The 17,328-nt window shown below is 46.3% G+C and overlaps 1 pseudogene across 1 annotated transcript; it reads left to right on the top strand.

The window, feature by feature from the left end:
- Positions 1-4,697: 4,697 nt before the first annotated feature.
- Positions 4,698-6,681, top strand: LOC306641734 (la-related protein 4-like; annotated as a pseudogene). The gene is made up of 2 exons: positions 4,698-6,036; positions 6,159-6,681. The product of its transcript is annotated as a la-related protein 4-like (transcript).
- Positions 6,682-17,328: the final 10,647 nt, after the last annotated feature.

Below are 17,328 nucleotides of genomic sequence, written 5' to 3'. Positions count from 1 at the left end.
ACCAGACTGCAGATTCCAGGTGGCAGTGCAGGGCGCCCTGCAGTGGGCACAGCCAGCCCCGGAAGATGGTGTTTCCCGACGGCCCGCCGGTGTTGTCCACCTGCTCCGATGCCAATGGACCGCCGATTTTTTGTGCGCCGGCAGGTTCGGGTGTTGGAGGCACTGGCAATAGTCGGTGCTAGAGGCTGCGTGATTATTGTGGCAGGAGATGAGGCTAAAGGAGTAGAGGAGTCCAATGATTAAAATTCCAAAAATTTAGGTTTCTTGTCGCAGGCTGGAATTTCCTGAAGTGTGGGTGCTGCCCTACACATGACAGACAGGCTATTTGGGATATAAGGAGGATAGGACATAAGGTAACACTGAAATCACATAATGAGAACTTTTTTGCCTTTTCTGTTTTCTTTCCGTCTCTCTTTAAGCCACTTATTGGCTGTGCAACATTACAAAAGTATATTGACAGCTGGGTAACTGTTTCCTCATCTGAAAATGGGAATAGTATACACCTCACAGGATGGTTGGCAACCACTGGTCTTTTCTAAGGCAGAAGGGAGGTAGCTGTGGGTCTGAGAGGGCAGAGGAGGTGCCTGCAATGGAGCCCTCCAGTATCTTCCTAGTGTGGTCACATACATCTCCACACGTGAAAGTCGGCACAGAACTGCACACACGCACACACCAGTGAATGCACATGGAAGCAATGAGATCTGAATAAAGTCACTGGACTTTACTGGTGCTGGTTTGCTGACTGTGATACTGTTTTATGATTATGCAAGATGCTACCAGTACAGAAAATGTGGTGAAAGGTTTACAGAATAGCTCTGCCTCAAGTCACACGGCTGCATCTAAGTCTACAGTTATCGACAAATAAAAAGTCAAAAAAGTTCTCTGCTTTTTCCAGCTATACATCTGGGTGAGGCCACAACTTCCACACTTCCAGCCTGGGTGATATATTGCAAGAAGCATGCAGAAGCATCACATAATGCATGTGTGTCCACGAAGCCAGGTGTGAGAGACAGTCATGAAAATATGAACAGTGCTTTTCAATATTCCTATGAGCTTTAGTTTAGGAAGACAATTATTTTTCATAAAAATGTATTAAATGTTACCATGTAATGGATTTATTATTGTAAAACTCTAACCCCAGGTATTTTTAATTTCTAGTACAGAAATAATTGACAGTTACAAATCACATACACAGAAACACTTTGAGATCTTCCATAATTTTTAAAGTATATAAAGGAGTTCTAAGATATTTTAAAAAATAAGGATCTTTTCTCTTGCTTTTCTCTCCTACACACTTGCTTACTTTCTTCTCCTCACTTTTCACACTCTTTCTTGTGCGCGTCCTTTCTCTTTCCCTTTCTTTTCCTCTCACTTTCTCTCTTACCCTGCAGGGAGACTCTGTTTGCTTAATAAGCACCCTTATAAGATTAAAAAAAAATAAGAAGGATTTTCATTGGCTAAAGGAAGGACTTCAGGAAGATGAATGAACTTTGCTGATGAAGTTCGTACTTCTATGGGGCATCAGACCTTTCACTCACTGCCCTATAATGCTGATGGCCAGTGCAGACAAGGCTGGAACATTCCAGCACGCGAGTCCATGAACCATCCACCTAGCAGCGAGGACCAGGGGCCGAGACAGCGCCTGCCTTTCCTCCGCCCACACCTGCTTCCTGTCTGTAAGGAGCCTACCCCAGAGGGACTGCCACAACCGTCCAGAGGAGAAGTGGCCTTGGACTTGTGCCAAGAAGATCTCAGTTTTAAACAATCAAGTGGAAGGGGGTGTCACTGATGGAAGTGAGGTGAGAGGTGGAGGTGGCAGCTGCTGGCCTGGCGCTGCCCTTGCCACGGAGGCTACTGCGCTTTCTGCATGATGTCCTGTGTAGGACACCATGCGGTGGGAGAGGGGCAGGCCTGTGGGCGTGTGTGGTTGAAGAGCACGGCAAAGACCAAGAGGATGAGTGACAGGAGCATCACGTGTTGGTGACCAACCGTACCAGGTCCTGGCCACAGGGGAATCAGTGCCAAAGTCCAGGGTGGCTGGTCAGCCTTGGTATGAGAGTGTCTAACAGACGAGGGGAACTTCCGTGGGACTTCCAGGCGGGGAGGGGTAGATAAGAGGATGGAAGAAGAGCACATCCGGGGACAGCCCTGTGCATGGTGCTCACAGCCATCCAGAGCCCTCACCTGCAGGAAGCCAGAGTGGGAAGGCCTTCAACAGGCCCCGAAGTCCGGAGATGAGGAGGCACTGGAGACTCAGAGCGGGAAGGAGAAGCGAGGAGAAGGCACTCCTTAGAACAGAGCGTGTGCGCTCTCCAGAAATGGAAAGCGCTAGGATAAAAGGTTTTCCCCAATTCCCAGTTATTTCCCCCAGACCTTCCTATTTCTAGATGGAACACACAGGGTAGGAGGAAGATCACCACAGGCTCGCTTTAGTCAGCTTTCCCACTACTGTGACCAAAAGATTTAACAAGAAAAGCTTTAGAAAAGTTTATTTGATGCTCATGGTGTCAGAGGCCACAGTCCACAGCCAGCCAGCTCCACAGCTCTGTGCCCAAGTGAGGCAGGACATCATGGCGGAAGAGTGTGGTGGAGGAAAGCAGCTCCAGACTTGGCACCAGAAAGCAGATAGTCTCACCAAGGACAAAATATACACCCCAAAGGCACACTCCAGTGACCTACCACCTCTAGCCACACCCTCCCTGCCTACAGTCAGCACCCAATAATCCACCCAAGTGGATTAATGCATTGATTAAGTTAGGGCTCCCAAAACCCAATAGTTTCACCTCTAAGCCTTCTTGCACTGTCTCACATCTAAAATTTGGGGGGACAGCTCACACCTAAACTGTCCCTATCAGGTTCTGCACCTAGCTTTTTAAGACAAAGAACATTTTGATGGATAGCCTGGGACTCTGTAAACACCAGCTGACTCTGCTGACCTTGGATTGCATTCAGGAGATGAGAGGGGTGTGCCTGTGTGCACCCTTTCCCTGTGTGCTGTGATTTAGCATAACCTCACGCTGATGAGCAATCAAAGTGACTGCAAGGCTGATTAGTGGCCAGCAGGCCTGGGTTCCTGTCTGAACTTTGTCCTGACTGCCACATGAAACCTGGTCTTCATTCTTCAGTTCTCTCCACCGTCACAGGGTGGAGAACAGAAATGTCTGTGCCTTGTTGTTTTGAGGATTCGTGAGCAAGGGTGTCCAAGTGTGATATTATGCAGTGCCACTAAATGGCAGCTATTATTTTAACATGGGTTTTTATTTATGTACAACCCAACAGAATAGAAACTTCCACAGCATATCCATACTTCCTCCTCGTTTCTCTTGTGTTAGGCATATCTTCTGAGTCCAAAGATCAGTTTCATTCTTCCAACAAAAATTTAAAATATTCCACAGGACAGTCAGAGTTAGAAGTTGGAATGGTAACTGCCCAGGTTCGAAGGTGCATTATATCCAAAAACATAGTCTCTTCTGAGCAAACCCAGTTATTACCAGAGAACATCCTGCTGTCACCAGTGTTACTGTTATTTATTCAGCATGAATGATGTGCAAGCAGTAGGTTCAGCCCCTTGGTTTGTAAGAGAGACAGGGGAGCGGGTGGGAAGAATCAGATGACCTTTCTACTCACATTCTTTGCCTGCCAGGAGAGAGGTACCCCTGGGTACTTGGGATATAAAGATGGATAAAGCAAAATGCCCCGTCACCATGGAGACTGCTGTAGATGGAAATAGACAAGAAAGTGCACTATGCAGTATACTAGAATTTGGCACCTGCTGTATAGCAATGGAAAGGAGTATAAGAAAAGATGGGTCAGGTACGGGCCAGGGAGGCGGAGTGAACAGGACAAGGGGCCACACCCAAGAGTGTGGAGAGGCTGGACAGGACAGAGCGTGGAGCAGAGGCTTACAGGAGCTAGGAGCCTGGGCAAGACACACAATGGAGGATCTGAAGATGTCCCAGGAGTGTTCTGCACATTGTGCAGGTCATCCATGGCTTCAGCACTGTAGTCAGATAACTACAAACACAAAGAAGCATGACGTTGCTTGTGAGTGGCTTGTGAGCCTGGAAGCTGGCTCTTTGCCCATGAATCTGGTCTTCACTTTGATGCCCTGAGATGTGCTGTTCAGTGAATGAAGAGAACAACGATGAGGATACAGCAATAAGTTAACATTTATTGGCATCGACCGCTGGTGAATTCCGTCTGGATGTCAGGTTGCTGTTTACTCTGAGTTTCAGCTGGCTTCCAGCCTTTGGCAGAGTAATCATGAGTTGTAGGATTTCTGCAACCTTAATCACTGGACAAGACCAGAGCCCTGCCTAATTGTCCCCAAAGTTACAGAGCACAGCCAGGGCTGAGAAAATGGACGGTGAATTACTTCATTGCATAATGCAACAATGTGGTGTGCCAGTTGGAGTCGCAGCGGCGGGAACGATTGGGCTGAGCGGAGGAAGACATGTTGCTCTTCGTGGAGCATTTATGGGGTTAAGTGGCATGGGATTTCTGTTTCTGATAGTAAATCGCAGGTGACATCTAAAGGAACTGGTTTAAATCCTAATGCCAAAGTATGGCAAGAAATTCCTCCTGGAACTCCTGATGCCACTCCTGTGACTCACGGAACTGAAAGCTCTTGGCATGAAACAGCTGCCACATCAGGGTCTCATCCTGAAGGAAATGCTGAGCTTTCAGAAGATACGTGTAAGGAATATGAAGTAATGTATTCTCCATCTTGTGAAATCACAGGCACTGAAGAATCAACTGATGGAATGATACTAGGGCCTGAAGAGCTGAGTTACCAAATATAGGATGTTTCCAGAGAAAGCAGTTCAGCAATTGCTACAGAAGACCTAAAAGAATGTCTAAAGAAACAATTAGAATTCTGTTTTTCATGAGAAAACTTGTCAAAGGATCTTTATTTGATATCTCAGATGGATAGTGATCAGTTCATCCCAATTTGGACAGTTGCCAACATGGAAGAAATAAAAAAGCTGACCACAGATCCTGATCTAATTCTTGAAGTGTTGAGATCTTCTCCTCTGGTACAAGTTGATGAGAAAGGTGAGAAGGTGAGACCAAGTCATAAGCGTTGTACTGTGATTCTCAGAGAGATTCCTGGAACAACACCAGTAGAGGAAGTGAAAGCTTTGTTTAAAAGTGAAAACTGCCCCGAAGTGATAAGCTGTGAGTTTGCACACAATAGCAACTGGTATATCACTTTTCAGTCAGACACAGATGCACAACAGGCTTTTAAATACTTAAAAGAAGAAGTTAAAACATTTCAGGGCAAGCCAGTCATGGCAAGGATAAAAGCCATCAACACTTTTTTTTGCTAAGAATGGTTATCGATTAATGGATTCTAGTATGTACAGTCAGCCCATTCAAACTCAAGCACAGTATGCCTCACCCGTCTTGATGCAGCCTGTATATAATCCTCACCAACAGTCCTCAGTCTATAGTTTTGTGCCTCAGTCTTGGTCTCCAAGTCCTGCACCCTATTTTGAAACGCCACTGGCTCCCTTTCCCAATGGTCGTTTTGTGAATGGCTTTAATTCACCAGGATCTTATAAAACAAATGCTGCTGCTATGAATATTGGTCGACCATTCCAAAAAAATTGTATGAAGCCTCATTTTAGGTCATCCAGTGGTTCAGAACATTCAAGAGAGGGTTCTGTGTCACTGGGGGATGGACCATTGAACAGATCTAGTTCAAGGAACTTTCCACCCGAACGGCATAACCCTATGGTAACAGGGCATCAGGAGCAAACTCAACTTCCCAAGGAGACTCCTGTTTTACAAGTGGAACAGAATGGGGACTATGGTAGGGGCAGGAGAACTGTTTTCAGAGGTCGAAGACGGCGAGAAGATGACAGAATCCCAAAACCCCATCCTTCAACAGCTGAAACAAAGGCTCCAACACCAAAGTTTGACTTACTAGCTTCAAACTTTCCTCCATTACCTGGCAGTTTATCAAGAATGCCAGGTGAACTGATTTTGGAGAACAGAATGTCTGATGTTGTTAAAGGTGTCTACAAAGAAAAGGATAAAGAAGACTTGAGAATTAGTTGCCCAGTGCCTGCAGAGGATGAGGAAACAGACTGCACTTCTGCCTAGCAACTCAATATGAGTACCAGTCCATGTACAGCTGAGCTTCCTGCATTAAGCACAACTCAGCAAGAAAAGAATCTGATAGAGGAATCCACTGTTCAGAAGGACATTCTCAATCCGATGACTATACCAGTTTCTTCCCCAAGCACTGCAAAGACATCACGGGCAAATACTGCTTCACCAAGTAATAGTAACATAAATGCATCTGGAGCTGTGACCCTACAGGAACCTCGAAAGTTAAGTTATGCTGAAGTGTGCCAGAAGCCCCCTAAAGAGCCAGTTCCAGTTCTTGTGCAGCCACTACGGGAACTTCGCTCCAATGTTGTGTCTCCCACCAAAAATGAGGAGACTGGAGTTCCTGAGAAGTCCACTGAAAAATCACATGAGAAGCCAGAAGCAAGGGCTAGTAAGGATTATTCTGGCTTCCGAGGCAATGCCATTCCCAGGGGAGCAGCTGGAAAAATCAGGGAACAGAGACGCCAGTTTAGCCATAGGGCTATACCTCAGGGAGTGACTCGACGTAATGGCAAAGAGCAATATGTGCCACCCAGATCACCAAAGTGAAATAAAAAAAACAAAACTATTCAAAAACTTTCTCTTTTCCCATTAAACTTGAGCTGTGGCTATATTGAACTGTTTTGGAGGGGAGTGAGTAGCCAGGAAGGAAACAAAGTATGTCCTTAAATCATTATGGATTTTGGAGTTGTGAGGAGTAGAATCCCAAAAATTCATCTCTAAAGTGATTTTTAAATGCTGGAGGATTCCAATCAGTATAAATACATACATATATATACACACACACCTATATAAAATATAATTTTTCTATTTTTGTTTTCGATTTTAATTTACAAAGATTTTTCTGCCTGGAATCAATTTTGAGGGTTCAGATTTAGCTTGAGAAATTTTAAAAAACAAAACAAAAAACAGTATACCTCCTTCAGTATAGGAGATGAGGGAGTGAGAGAAAATATTTTTTGAAGAAGCATTTCTGTAAAAATTAGAAATTACTTTTTTTAATCTATTTAAAGTTTGGCTTGGAGAATGTCATCTCTGATTATATGGCCTTGTGTTGCAAGCAGATCAGTGACTAGGGTGTCTGTGGGTGTGAGTGTGTGCAAGAATGAGTTAAGCCAAATCTGTTTTCATGTTAGTAAATGATTTGAAAACTGAATGTAATACTTGAGTAGATTTTTATTCTAGTTTGAAATTTAGTCTGTCTTTTCGACTTTATTAATATTTCATTCAACAGGCTGTTAAACTTTGATTGTACTTGGAGATGTGACTACCAATCACTTTGATACTCAAAGGAAGAATGGGGACTATTCAAAAAACTTCATCTTGGACCTGAAGTGATAGGTCAAGTGGATTTCAGAGGTTTAAACTACTCTGTGATCCCTCATCCACAAAACTTTTTTGCTTCTTCATTTGTTACTCTTTGTTTTTTGACTACCTATGAAGGAGTTAAAATTTAAGTGCCCATAAGTAAAGCACAGAATCTGTAGTCTAGCAAATGAACTTAGAAAAAGAAACAAAGAGGGACTGGCTTGAGGCCTGAACATACCTAAACAAGCCTAAAATAAGACTGCCAAATCATCAAAAACTAACTGGCCATGGAGGATAAACAATCTCCACAAGGCCGTGCACCATCTGGTGTCACCCACTTTCCCCCTTCTTCCCTTTTCTTTAAGGTTAACTTGACCCCTGCTAACCAAAATAAACTGCCCTACCACATTGCTGGAATGTCAATTTGCACGTACTACTTGCTGATGTAATCAATGTAGTCATGTGCCCGCTTATGTTTGAATCAGCCAATTATGTGTACCCGCGCCAAACTCCCTAACTTTTCCTATATAAACCCCTGATTTCTGAGCCTCGTGGTCAACTCCTCTATCTCCTGCATGAGATATGTGTTGGCCCGGAGCTCCGTTATTAAAGTGCCTCGTGCTTTTGCATCAAGCGGGTCTCTCGTGTTTTCTGGAGCGCACCATCCTGAGACTCAAGTAAGGGTCTTCCTTTTGGGGGGTCCTACACCTACCCCCAAAAGCAAAATAACCAACCACCTACTGAATTGTATATTTCTGTCTGCTTTAATTAGTCCAGTCAAATCATATAACAGTTATAAATTTGGAAATTTAATGTTGAATTATTTTAGTCTTCTGTTCACATACTCAGAATTTTAGGTCCCAGAAAGGTGGAGCAGACTGACCTTCCAGTAATATATTTGTTTATTGTTAAAAATGGAACTTTGTAACTGACTTTTTAAAAGTGTTAAATAGTATAGAAGAGAAAATTTTTTTATAAAGGCTTAATTTGGGGGGAACTTTCTGTTTACAGTATATTTATCACCTTGCTTCCTTCCTCTTCTCAAAAAAGAAATCTATCTATCTATCTATCTATCTATCTATCTATCTATCTATCTATCTATCTATCTATACACCCACACACACAGTTTGGAATTCACTGAAACAGCAAGAGATTTTTATGATAAGGTGATAAAAATGGTTGAATAAAGTTAATGCAGAATTTCTCAGTGAATAAAGTTGTAGCTGTCATATTAAATAGGCAAGTTTACATGCTGGTATTTAGAAAATGGCTAAAATATTAAAAACCATGTTGCATTAATCTGTTTTAAGTCATACCATGTTCAGAGTTCTATGTAGGGTGGAGTTTTATTTCTCTTCTTGGGGATAGTTTGTAACAGGAAGAACTGTCCCTTATGTTAGTGAGTTACATATGTACAAATTGAAACTGTAAATTGTGAACACTGGAAAGCACCATTGTGACATAGAATAAACATCTTAGTAATATATTAAAATGAATGTAAATGGAAGTTAAAATTACATTACTGTGAAACTCATCTTCCAACTAAGCTTTGGAGATTTGTATTAGTAGGTAACTGTTAAGAGCTTTGAAAACACTGCGCATTTCTGTACAAGCCAGAATTATTATTTCTTTGTAACTTATTATTCAGCTTGGCAGTTGTTTTTGATTTGGTGAATTGGTAACATGGTATAATATATTTATGCAGTTTGAAACTTTTCATTTCTACACACTTTTTAAAAATCAACTTCTAAAAGAAACATACAATAAAACTACCTATGTTGAAATTTGAAAAAAAAAAATAATGCAACAATGTAAAGTACTGAGGGGTCCAGAGAGCCAAGGTTGTTCAGACCTTGAAGATGTCCCTTCTGAAGTCAACTGCAGGGCTCGTGACCTTGGGCTCAGATAGGAAGGCTGCCATGCCACTCCCGGATCCCGTTTTTTGTACATTTGTATCGTTACAAGTAGTCGTATTTTACTCACAATGTACTGGACTGGTTTCAAACATAATGACTAATTCTTCCCAACCTGTTGAAAATATTAAACCAAGGACAGAGAGGACAGAGGTGATAAGAGGAAAGAGCAAGTCGCCCTCCCACGATGGTGGGGTAAACGTGCGCGCTGCGCTCCTGTGGTCTGTTCCTCACCGGGTCTGCCCCAGCCTGCTTTGCTGCTGACTTTCCTACTCTGCACCGTCTGCTCCGCAGGCCCTTTCATGGCCTTCATTTGGTCACAGTGTGGTTTTCCTGTGTGTCAGATTTATCTGGGAGGGAGGGGCGTCCATCCTGAAACTAGACGAGGACACAGGACAAGAGTCACTAGACTGTTGACCTGTTTGGAGACCACCGTCTTTGTTTCAACTCCCATTTTTAAAATCTGTGCCTGAAATCGAGGACTATTAATGTAATCCCTTAAGAGTATGGTGAAAGTGGTGACGATTAGTGAGGAATATCAAACGGCCCTTGCACTCCTTGGAAGAGGCTGCTGAATACACCCTGCACTTCTCTCCAGCCTCCGCCTGTGGCATGTGCTAATCCAGCACCTGACCCCTGCATTTCCGCTTCTCCCCTAGAGGGGTCTCTCTTCTCCCCTCTCTGTCCTATGAACCATCTCCTGATGTTTCTCCTCCTGAACTCTGCCACGCCCTGGCTGGACGTTCGTCCCTTGGGATGCGTGCGGAACCTGCGACTCGTACCTGCATCCTGGTGGCTGCTTTCTCTTGCCTCCTTGGAGGCTTATTTTCTGGCTTTGTTCTCTAGAAGAATTTCCAGAGCCCAAGGTCATTTTGGTGGGGCCTGCCTGATTTCTGGGTGTCTCTGTTACCTTCAGGAGCTGCTCTGCTCGCCCCGCAGGTGCCAATGAACACGAATCGCCTCGGGACCTGTGGAGGGCGGCAGCAGTGTGCAGGACTGTTTCCTGACCCCCCAACCCCGGGGCAGCCTGAAGTTGTCCTGATCTCTGTAGCATCGCTCTCCACGCCGGGAAGCTGAGGGCTGAATGAGGGAAGGCCCCGGGAAGTAGTTCTTGGATGGATGTTCCCGGACAATTCCTTGCACAGAATTTTAAAATACTAACAGCAGGAATATCTTTTTTAAAAACGTACACCACCAGAGCAGTGCAGAACCTATAGGACTTAGCTCCTCGCTGGGGCAGATGTCCAGTACTATCCTACTGGGGCTTCTTGGCTTATTTTTCACTTTTTAATACCTTAAACAAAACAAAACAAAACAAAACTTCAACCTAGCACTCAAATATTTGAAATTAAATATCTTCAAAAAATATTGACATATTTTGGTATTGTACCATGGGTAGATTCTGAGCCCCAGCTTCCATTTATACATGATCCTGACCCTCTTCATATCAACGACAATGCCAGAAACCTGTGTTTCCTACATAGCTTGATCTATGTTAATATTCTTCTGTTTACTCTTCTCTGGATTAATGCCTTCATCTTCAAATGCTTTCCATGCATAGGATCCTTGTAGAAAGAATTTAGGGAAGTTTCTTTGTGTATCCCCATTATTTCTACAGATTTTTACATATTTTAACAATAAACTGCATATTTTTTAAGGGGCATGTATACCAACAGGATAGGTTGAGGAGTTAAATTCCCCCCCACATTTCCTCCATCCCTCACCCATCTGTTTCCTTGCTTGAGAGTTTACTTTGTTTCTCTCCGGCAATAAATATAACTATACACTCAAAGACAGATGTATACAAGTCTACATCAGGTATGGATAACACACCCTGGTGTTTTCACTTGCCCTGCCTCTGGATGGCTCTACTGCACACAGCTTGCACAAGAGCTGTGCACCCTGAAATCATGATGAAACATCTTCGTAGACACTGCTGTGCAAGAAGGGTGCCCCAAAGATCTCTTCTCAAAGGACTTTTTCTCTTCTAGGTCTTTGAGCCTGAAGTGGGTGTGGTCTTGCAAATTCCTGACACACCCTCATGTCACATTTCCTGTTGTCTCTGTATAAGGCTCTTAGAACCTCTTTGGTAGCTACAATCTCCTTAACGATCACAACTTCCTTGGCTCTAGTTTTACATATACTTTTCTGACCAAACTGAAAATTTATAAAATCCTTCCACTCCACTTTATGCTCCTAATCCTCATAGTACAACTGTCTAAAAACCCTCTCATAGTAAACTGTCATGCCACTGCCTAAATGCTGTGTAGACTTGAAATTTCCTCCACCAGTTTTAAATTCAGCATCACACAAAGTCTCAGGACTTGGGCAAAATGTCACCAAGTTCTTTGCAGAATATAACATGTGTGGCCTCTAGTCCAATTCCCAAGAGAGTCCGCATGACACACCTCCTCCAGGCACAACCTACCTGCCTATGGTTAGCACAGTCCACTCAAATTACACCTCTCTCATAATCCAAATGTGTCACTTTCGCATATTCCTGCTTTAACCCAGGAGCTTCTGGGGACACCTCACATGCAAACCATAACAGCATTAGTTTTGATTGGGCATATTTAAAGATATTTTGGTCTTGTGAAGGCATGTTATGCTGCCTTTGTATAGGGAATTTGGAATCCCCTCTCCTCTTTTTCAGAATTCTAAAATGGCCAGACACCGTGGCACTCACATGTAATCCCTGTGACTCTGGAGACTGAGGCAGGAGGATGGCAAATTGAAAGCCAGGTGCAGCAACTCAGAGAGGCCTTAAGCAACTTAGCAAGACCCTGTCTCAAAATAAAAAGGCTGGGATGTGGCTGAGTGGTTGAGTGCCCCTGGATTCAATCCCTGGTACACCCACCCCCCAAACAAAGAATTCTGAAATGATCTGTTATGTGGGAATTACACCCCATTGAAGTATGTGTAGAAATCCACCGTGAGAAGCTCACACCTGGTAATTCTCCCGGGGCAGCACACACTCTGCAAGTCGGCACGGCTGGCCGGAGACCCTGCCTGGGCCCTGGGGTCTCCTGATACTACCATGGGGGAGAAGGAAAGAGGGCAGGGGAGAGCACGTCAGGGGTGCTACCGTGTCCACCTCTCCCGGGTCCACCTCTCCCGGGTCCACCTCCCTCTCCGGTCCTGTGGTCTGCAGGCCCAGATCCCGGGTCCCTCTGGGTCCTGGACACAAATCCACTTGGTCTCCTGGGTGGATGTGCCCTCAGGGCTCAGCACAAAGAGGCACCTGAACGGCGGGGGCTCAGTGAGGACTGGGGGAGCCAGAACTCTGAGGGGCCAGGGGCCAGGGTCATGTCCACAGGACAAGGAGGGTCAGTGGTAGAGAACGGATCTCGTGGAATCCTTTGAACCCAGGGCCTACACTGAAGCCACTGCTAGGCAGAGTCAGCGGCCTCGCCTCCCGTCTGACCCTTCAAGGTCCCCGGGTAGCTCCTGTGCAGAAGGCTTGGTCCCCACTGGACCAGAGGGCAGCTGACTGGATTGTGAGGGCTGTGACCTCACAAACGATCGATTCGTGGGCGAACCTGGAGCGTGATGGCCCATGGGGAAGGCTTAGGGACCTGAGGAGGGGTCTGGTGGGAGGAAACGGGTCCCTGGACAAGCTCTGGAGGGGCATGTTTTTGTTCCTGGCACCTTCCCCTTTCTCTGTCTTCGCCAGGCAGAGGCAGGGACGGGAGGCCACTGGTAGGGTCTGCATTCCATCCCCAGGGCGGCCCACAGCCTGGCACCTCGTGAGGCCCTTGGAGTCCTCTGGGCTGTGGGGCACCTCCAGAGGGCCCTGCTGTGGCCACTGTTCCCTGGCTGCACCGCCCCGCCACGTGACCACCCTCCAGCCACAGGAAGCTTGCCCAGCCCCGACTCTGCAAGGAGGGCACCGCCCCCAGAAGTCTGTGCTCACCTGGGCAGCACCCACCGGAGCAGCAGGCGGGCGTGTGAGGACGAGAAGTGCTTTTCCTGCTCCTTCCTCCCTCTGTTTCCGTCCCGGCCACCTGGTGATGCCCGTCTTTCCTTCTCTCCCCCTTCCCTGCCTGTTTTTTCCTTCTGAGGTCCCGAGGATGGGGCCACACACCTGTGCACTGAAGTCATGTGCCTCACAAACCTATCTGTAGTTTCCTTCTTCCACGGTTGTTTTGTGAGGGCGACTCGATCTTAATGCATGGACACCTGGTACGACGACATGGAATCTCTGCTGTGACGGTACCTTCCACGTGCTTCCGTGCGGTTTCGGGACGTGTCTGACTGTATCATGTGGAACGATTTGGGAGACGGACTAGCAATGATGAGATTTCTGTAAATGGACCACACAGGTGATACCTGGGTGGCTCACATTGCTGACAGCTGACAGGAACACAACCCTAAGGACTCTGCTGAAGTGCTTTCCACAGGACAGGAGGACTCAGTAACTGGAACAGGCGTGATTCATGTTACACTCTGGCCAAGAACCTGTGTGTGTTTTGTCCATGCTGGCAGACATTGTGTGGGACTGTGCTGGATCACAGAATCATCAATCTTGTGGAGGAAATTTCCGTTTTCCAGCATTCAGGCTTTGGAGTGGGGATTGCTGTCTGCTTTTATACAGATTTACGGGGAGAAATAGGAGGAAGACACAGAGCAGAAATATTTCTGAAACTTGTAGTTTCCTTAGAAAATAGAAGCTGTGTCAGGCATGGAGATTTATGCCTCTAATCCCAGCAGCTCAGGAGGCTGAGGCAGGAGGATCGAGAGTTCCAAACCAGCCTCAGAAACAGTGAGGCGCTAAGCAACTCAGTGAGACCCTGTCTCCAAAGAAAATACAAACTAGGGCTGGGGATGTGGCTCAGTGGTTGAGTGCCCCTGAGTTCACTTCCTGGTACCTGCCCCCACTCCAAAATAAAGGGGGGTGAAATAGAAGGTGTACATTGGAGACCCAGGAGAATGTGGCTGCTGAATAATTAATGCCATAGAAGGAAGGCAGGTGGTTCACACTTGGCAGGAAAGCTGCTTTGAGCGTTTCTCACCCTCCGCCCTCCTCAAGTGTTTAACACGTGAAGTCATTTGGAAGTCTGTTTTCGGAAGAAAGTTCCAGTGCGCTGTGTTTGCACAGCGCTGTTAGAGCGTGGGTTGCCGGGATTTCCTCCCAGGTCCAGCCCTCGTCTCTCAGAGCTTACTCAGCCACACGCCACAGGCCTGGGGCGGGCTGGCCCCCGGGGTGCCCTCTTTACAGGTGTGCAGAAGAGGTGCATGGTCCCACAGACTTCCACCACGATGTCAAAGGAAGCCTGGAGGACAGAAGTGTGTAGCGGGGGGAGTCCTTAAGGAGAACCCCCGAGAGGCGGTGAGAGGAGCGAGAGGGGAGGGCAAGCTGCAATGGACCCCAGGAAGTCGGAGGTGCCGGGAGGGGGCACATCTGCTAAGGAAAGCTGCAGCAGGAGCAGCGCCAGCCAGGAAGGTGGCCTTGGGGGAGTGGGGGCTGCACAAGCCTTTGTCACTCATCATGCATCGTGACCGGATGCCGAACATGGAACTTTAGGAATGGCCGTTGCCCCGCCGTGCCGCGGTCTTGCTTTGACCATGCTCCTGACCATTTTCCGTCCTTCCTTTGGGAATGGGGATATGCACCCTGTGCATTGGACTGGGAGCACAAATTGCTGCTTTGATTTTACGGTGGCTCCCATCCCACAGTTTGCCTCGAGTCTTGGGGGACGGGGGGCAACCTGGATATTTGAGCCACCTTAGAACTAGGGGGTTCCTGGAGGTTGGCCACATGCAGTCTGCATTGTCTGGTGGACCACAGTCTGGGGTCCGGGGCAGAACGTTATGTTTTGGGTGTTAATTGTTTCTCATAAGCCACGTGTTGAGAGCTCAGAGGTGAGGCCTGAGGCAGGGGCAGCATCATAAGGGCTCTGACCTCAGAAATGGATCATGCGACTGACAATGGATTCGGCACTCAGTGGGCTCTTGGGATGGTCAGGTACAGCCTGGAGGAGGATACCGGTGGTTGGGGATGCCCTTGAGGGTACGTTTTGTTCGCTTTTCCCAGGCTCCTTTCTCCCTCCCTCCCTATCTCTGTTTCCGGGCCACAGTGAGGTCATCGGGATTACTCCACCACGTTCCCCCTGCCATCATGTTCCATCTTGCCAGACGCCCAAGCCAACAGAGTCAAATAAACATGGACAGTAAACAAAAATCATACTCAGATACTGTGACACGGTGTGGTAACCAGATTTTAGCCTCTACTGTGACCTTGTACAATAATCAGAAAAATAGAGAGATATTGTGACCAGGTACAGAAAACACAGACACCACCCAGATACTGTGACCTGAGACACTAACCAGAGACACTGTCCTGATACCATGGCCAGGTAGACTACATAGAGACAATACCCAGGTACTGTGATCAGCTATAGTAAATAGAGGCAATAACGAGGTACCAAAGACACCAGCCAGATGTATTAGTCAGGGTTTCAAGAGGAACAGAACCAACAACAACAACAAAAATATGTATAGATCTATGTGATTATAAATGGGGATTTATTAGACTGGCTCACGCTATCAGAGTCGGACAGTCCCGCAGTGGCCATTTGCAGGCTGGAGAGCTGGAGGGATCAGTAGCTGCTCAGTCCATGAAGCGGGAACCTCAGAATAAGAGGAACGATGACGCCTCTCCAGTTCAGGACCAAAGTCTGGACACTCCCTGGAGAGTCACTGGTCAGAGTCCCCTTTGGGAGCGTGAAGGAGCTGGAATCTGACATCCTCGGGCAATCACAGCAGTAATCAGAGACCTGCTCAAGGAGAGTGGAGCCCGCTCTGCTGCTTGCTTGTTCTTCCACTGTTGTTCCATCCAGGCCACACCCTACTGGACTGTGCTGTCCACATGTAGGGCGGGACTCCACCTCAGTTCGCTGTCCCACATGCCAATCAGTCCTGGAACCAACCTCCTTGAGATCCAGAAGCCTTTTAATCTTAGGCATCTCTTAATCCCATCAAGTTGTCAATTCAGATTTAACCATCACACCAGATATGTACCAGGTGTAGTAACTAGAGACATCAGCCAGATACCATGACCAGGTACAGCAACCACAAACAATTAAATACATACCATGACCAAGAACAGTGACCAGAGGAAATAATCAGATACCAAGTCCATATAAAGTAATCATAGACAAAATCCAGATCCCATGGCCAGGTATAGTAGACACAGACATTAGACAGACCCTGAGTCCTGATGCAGTAACTGGACATTACCCAGCTACCACGAGTAGCTACTGTAACCAGAGGCATTAGTCAGATAACCATACCAGTTAAGTAACTAGAGACGTTAGCCAGGAACTGTGACCAGATGAAGTGAACAGAGACAGTACCCTAATACCGTGACCAGGTATAGTACACAGATGCAATAACCCAATATTTTGACAATGTACGGTAAACAGAGACCTTAGTCAGATACCTGACCAGAAACAGTAAGCAGAGACTGTGATATTGTGATATGTTCCAGTGAAAAGAGGCATTAGCCAAATACTATAACCAGGTAGTATTGACAGACATTAGCCAGATACCATGAAAAGGTCCAGGACACAGAGACATTACACAGGCATGGTGACCAGATAGAGTAACAGAGACAAGAGCCAGATATTGTGACTGGGTATAGTTATCAGAGACATTAGCCAGAACCTTTTACCAGGTACAGTAAACAGAGACATTACCCAGATTCAGTGTCCAGCTACTGTCACCAGAGACATTGTTCAGATACCGTGAACAGGTACAATATGCAGAGAAATGGGTCAAACACCTTGAATAAGTACGGCTCACAGAAAAATATCCAGGTACCATGATCAGACACAGTCACCAGATTTTAAACATATCCTGTGACAAGACACACTAACTAGACATTACCCAGATACCATGACCAGGTAGAGTACGGGAGACATGAGCCAGACACTGTGACCAGAAACAGTAACCACAGATGCTAGTCAGGTACAGTGGCCAGGTCCAGCAA

This window comes from Sciurus vulgaris (assembly GCF_902686455.1).
Source record: "Sciurus vulgaris genome assembly, chromosome: 12".
NCBI classification, from domain to species: Eukaryota; Metazoa; Chordata; class Mammalia; order Rodentia; family Sciuridae; genus Sciurus; species Sciurus vulgaris.
Note: the sequence above shows the minus strand (reverse complement) of the source record. Positions and strands in the feature narration are given on the sequence as shown.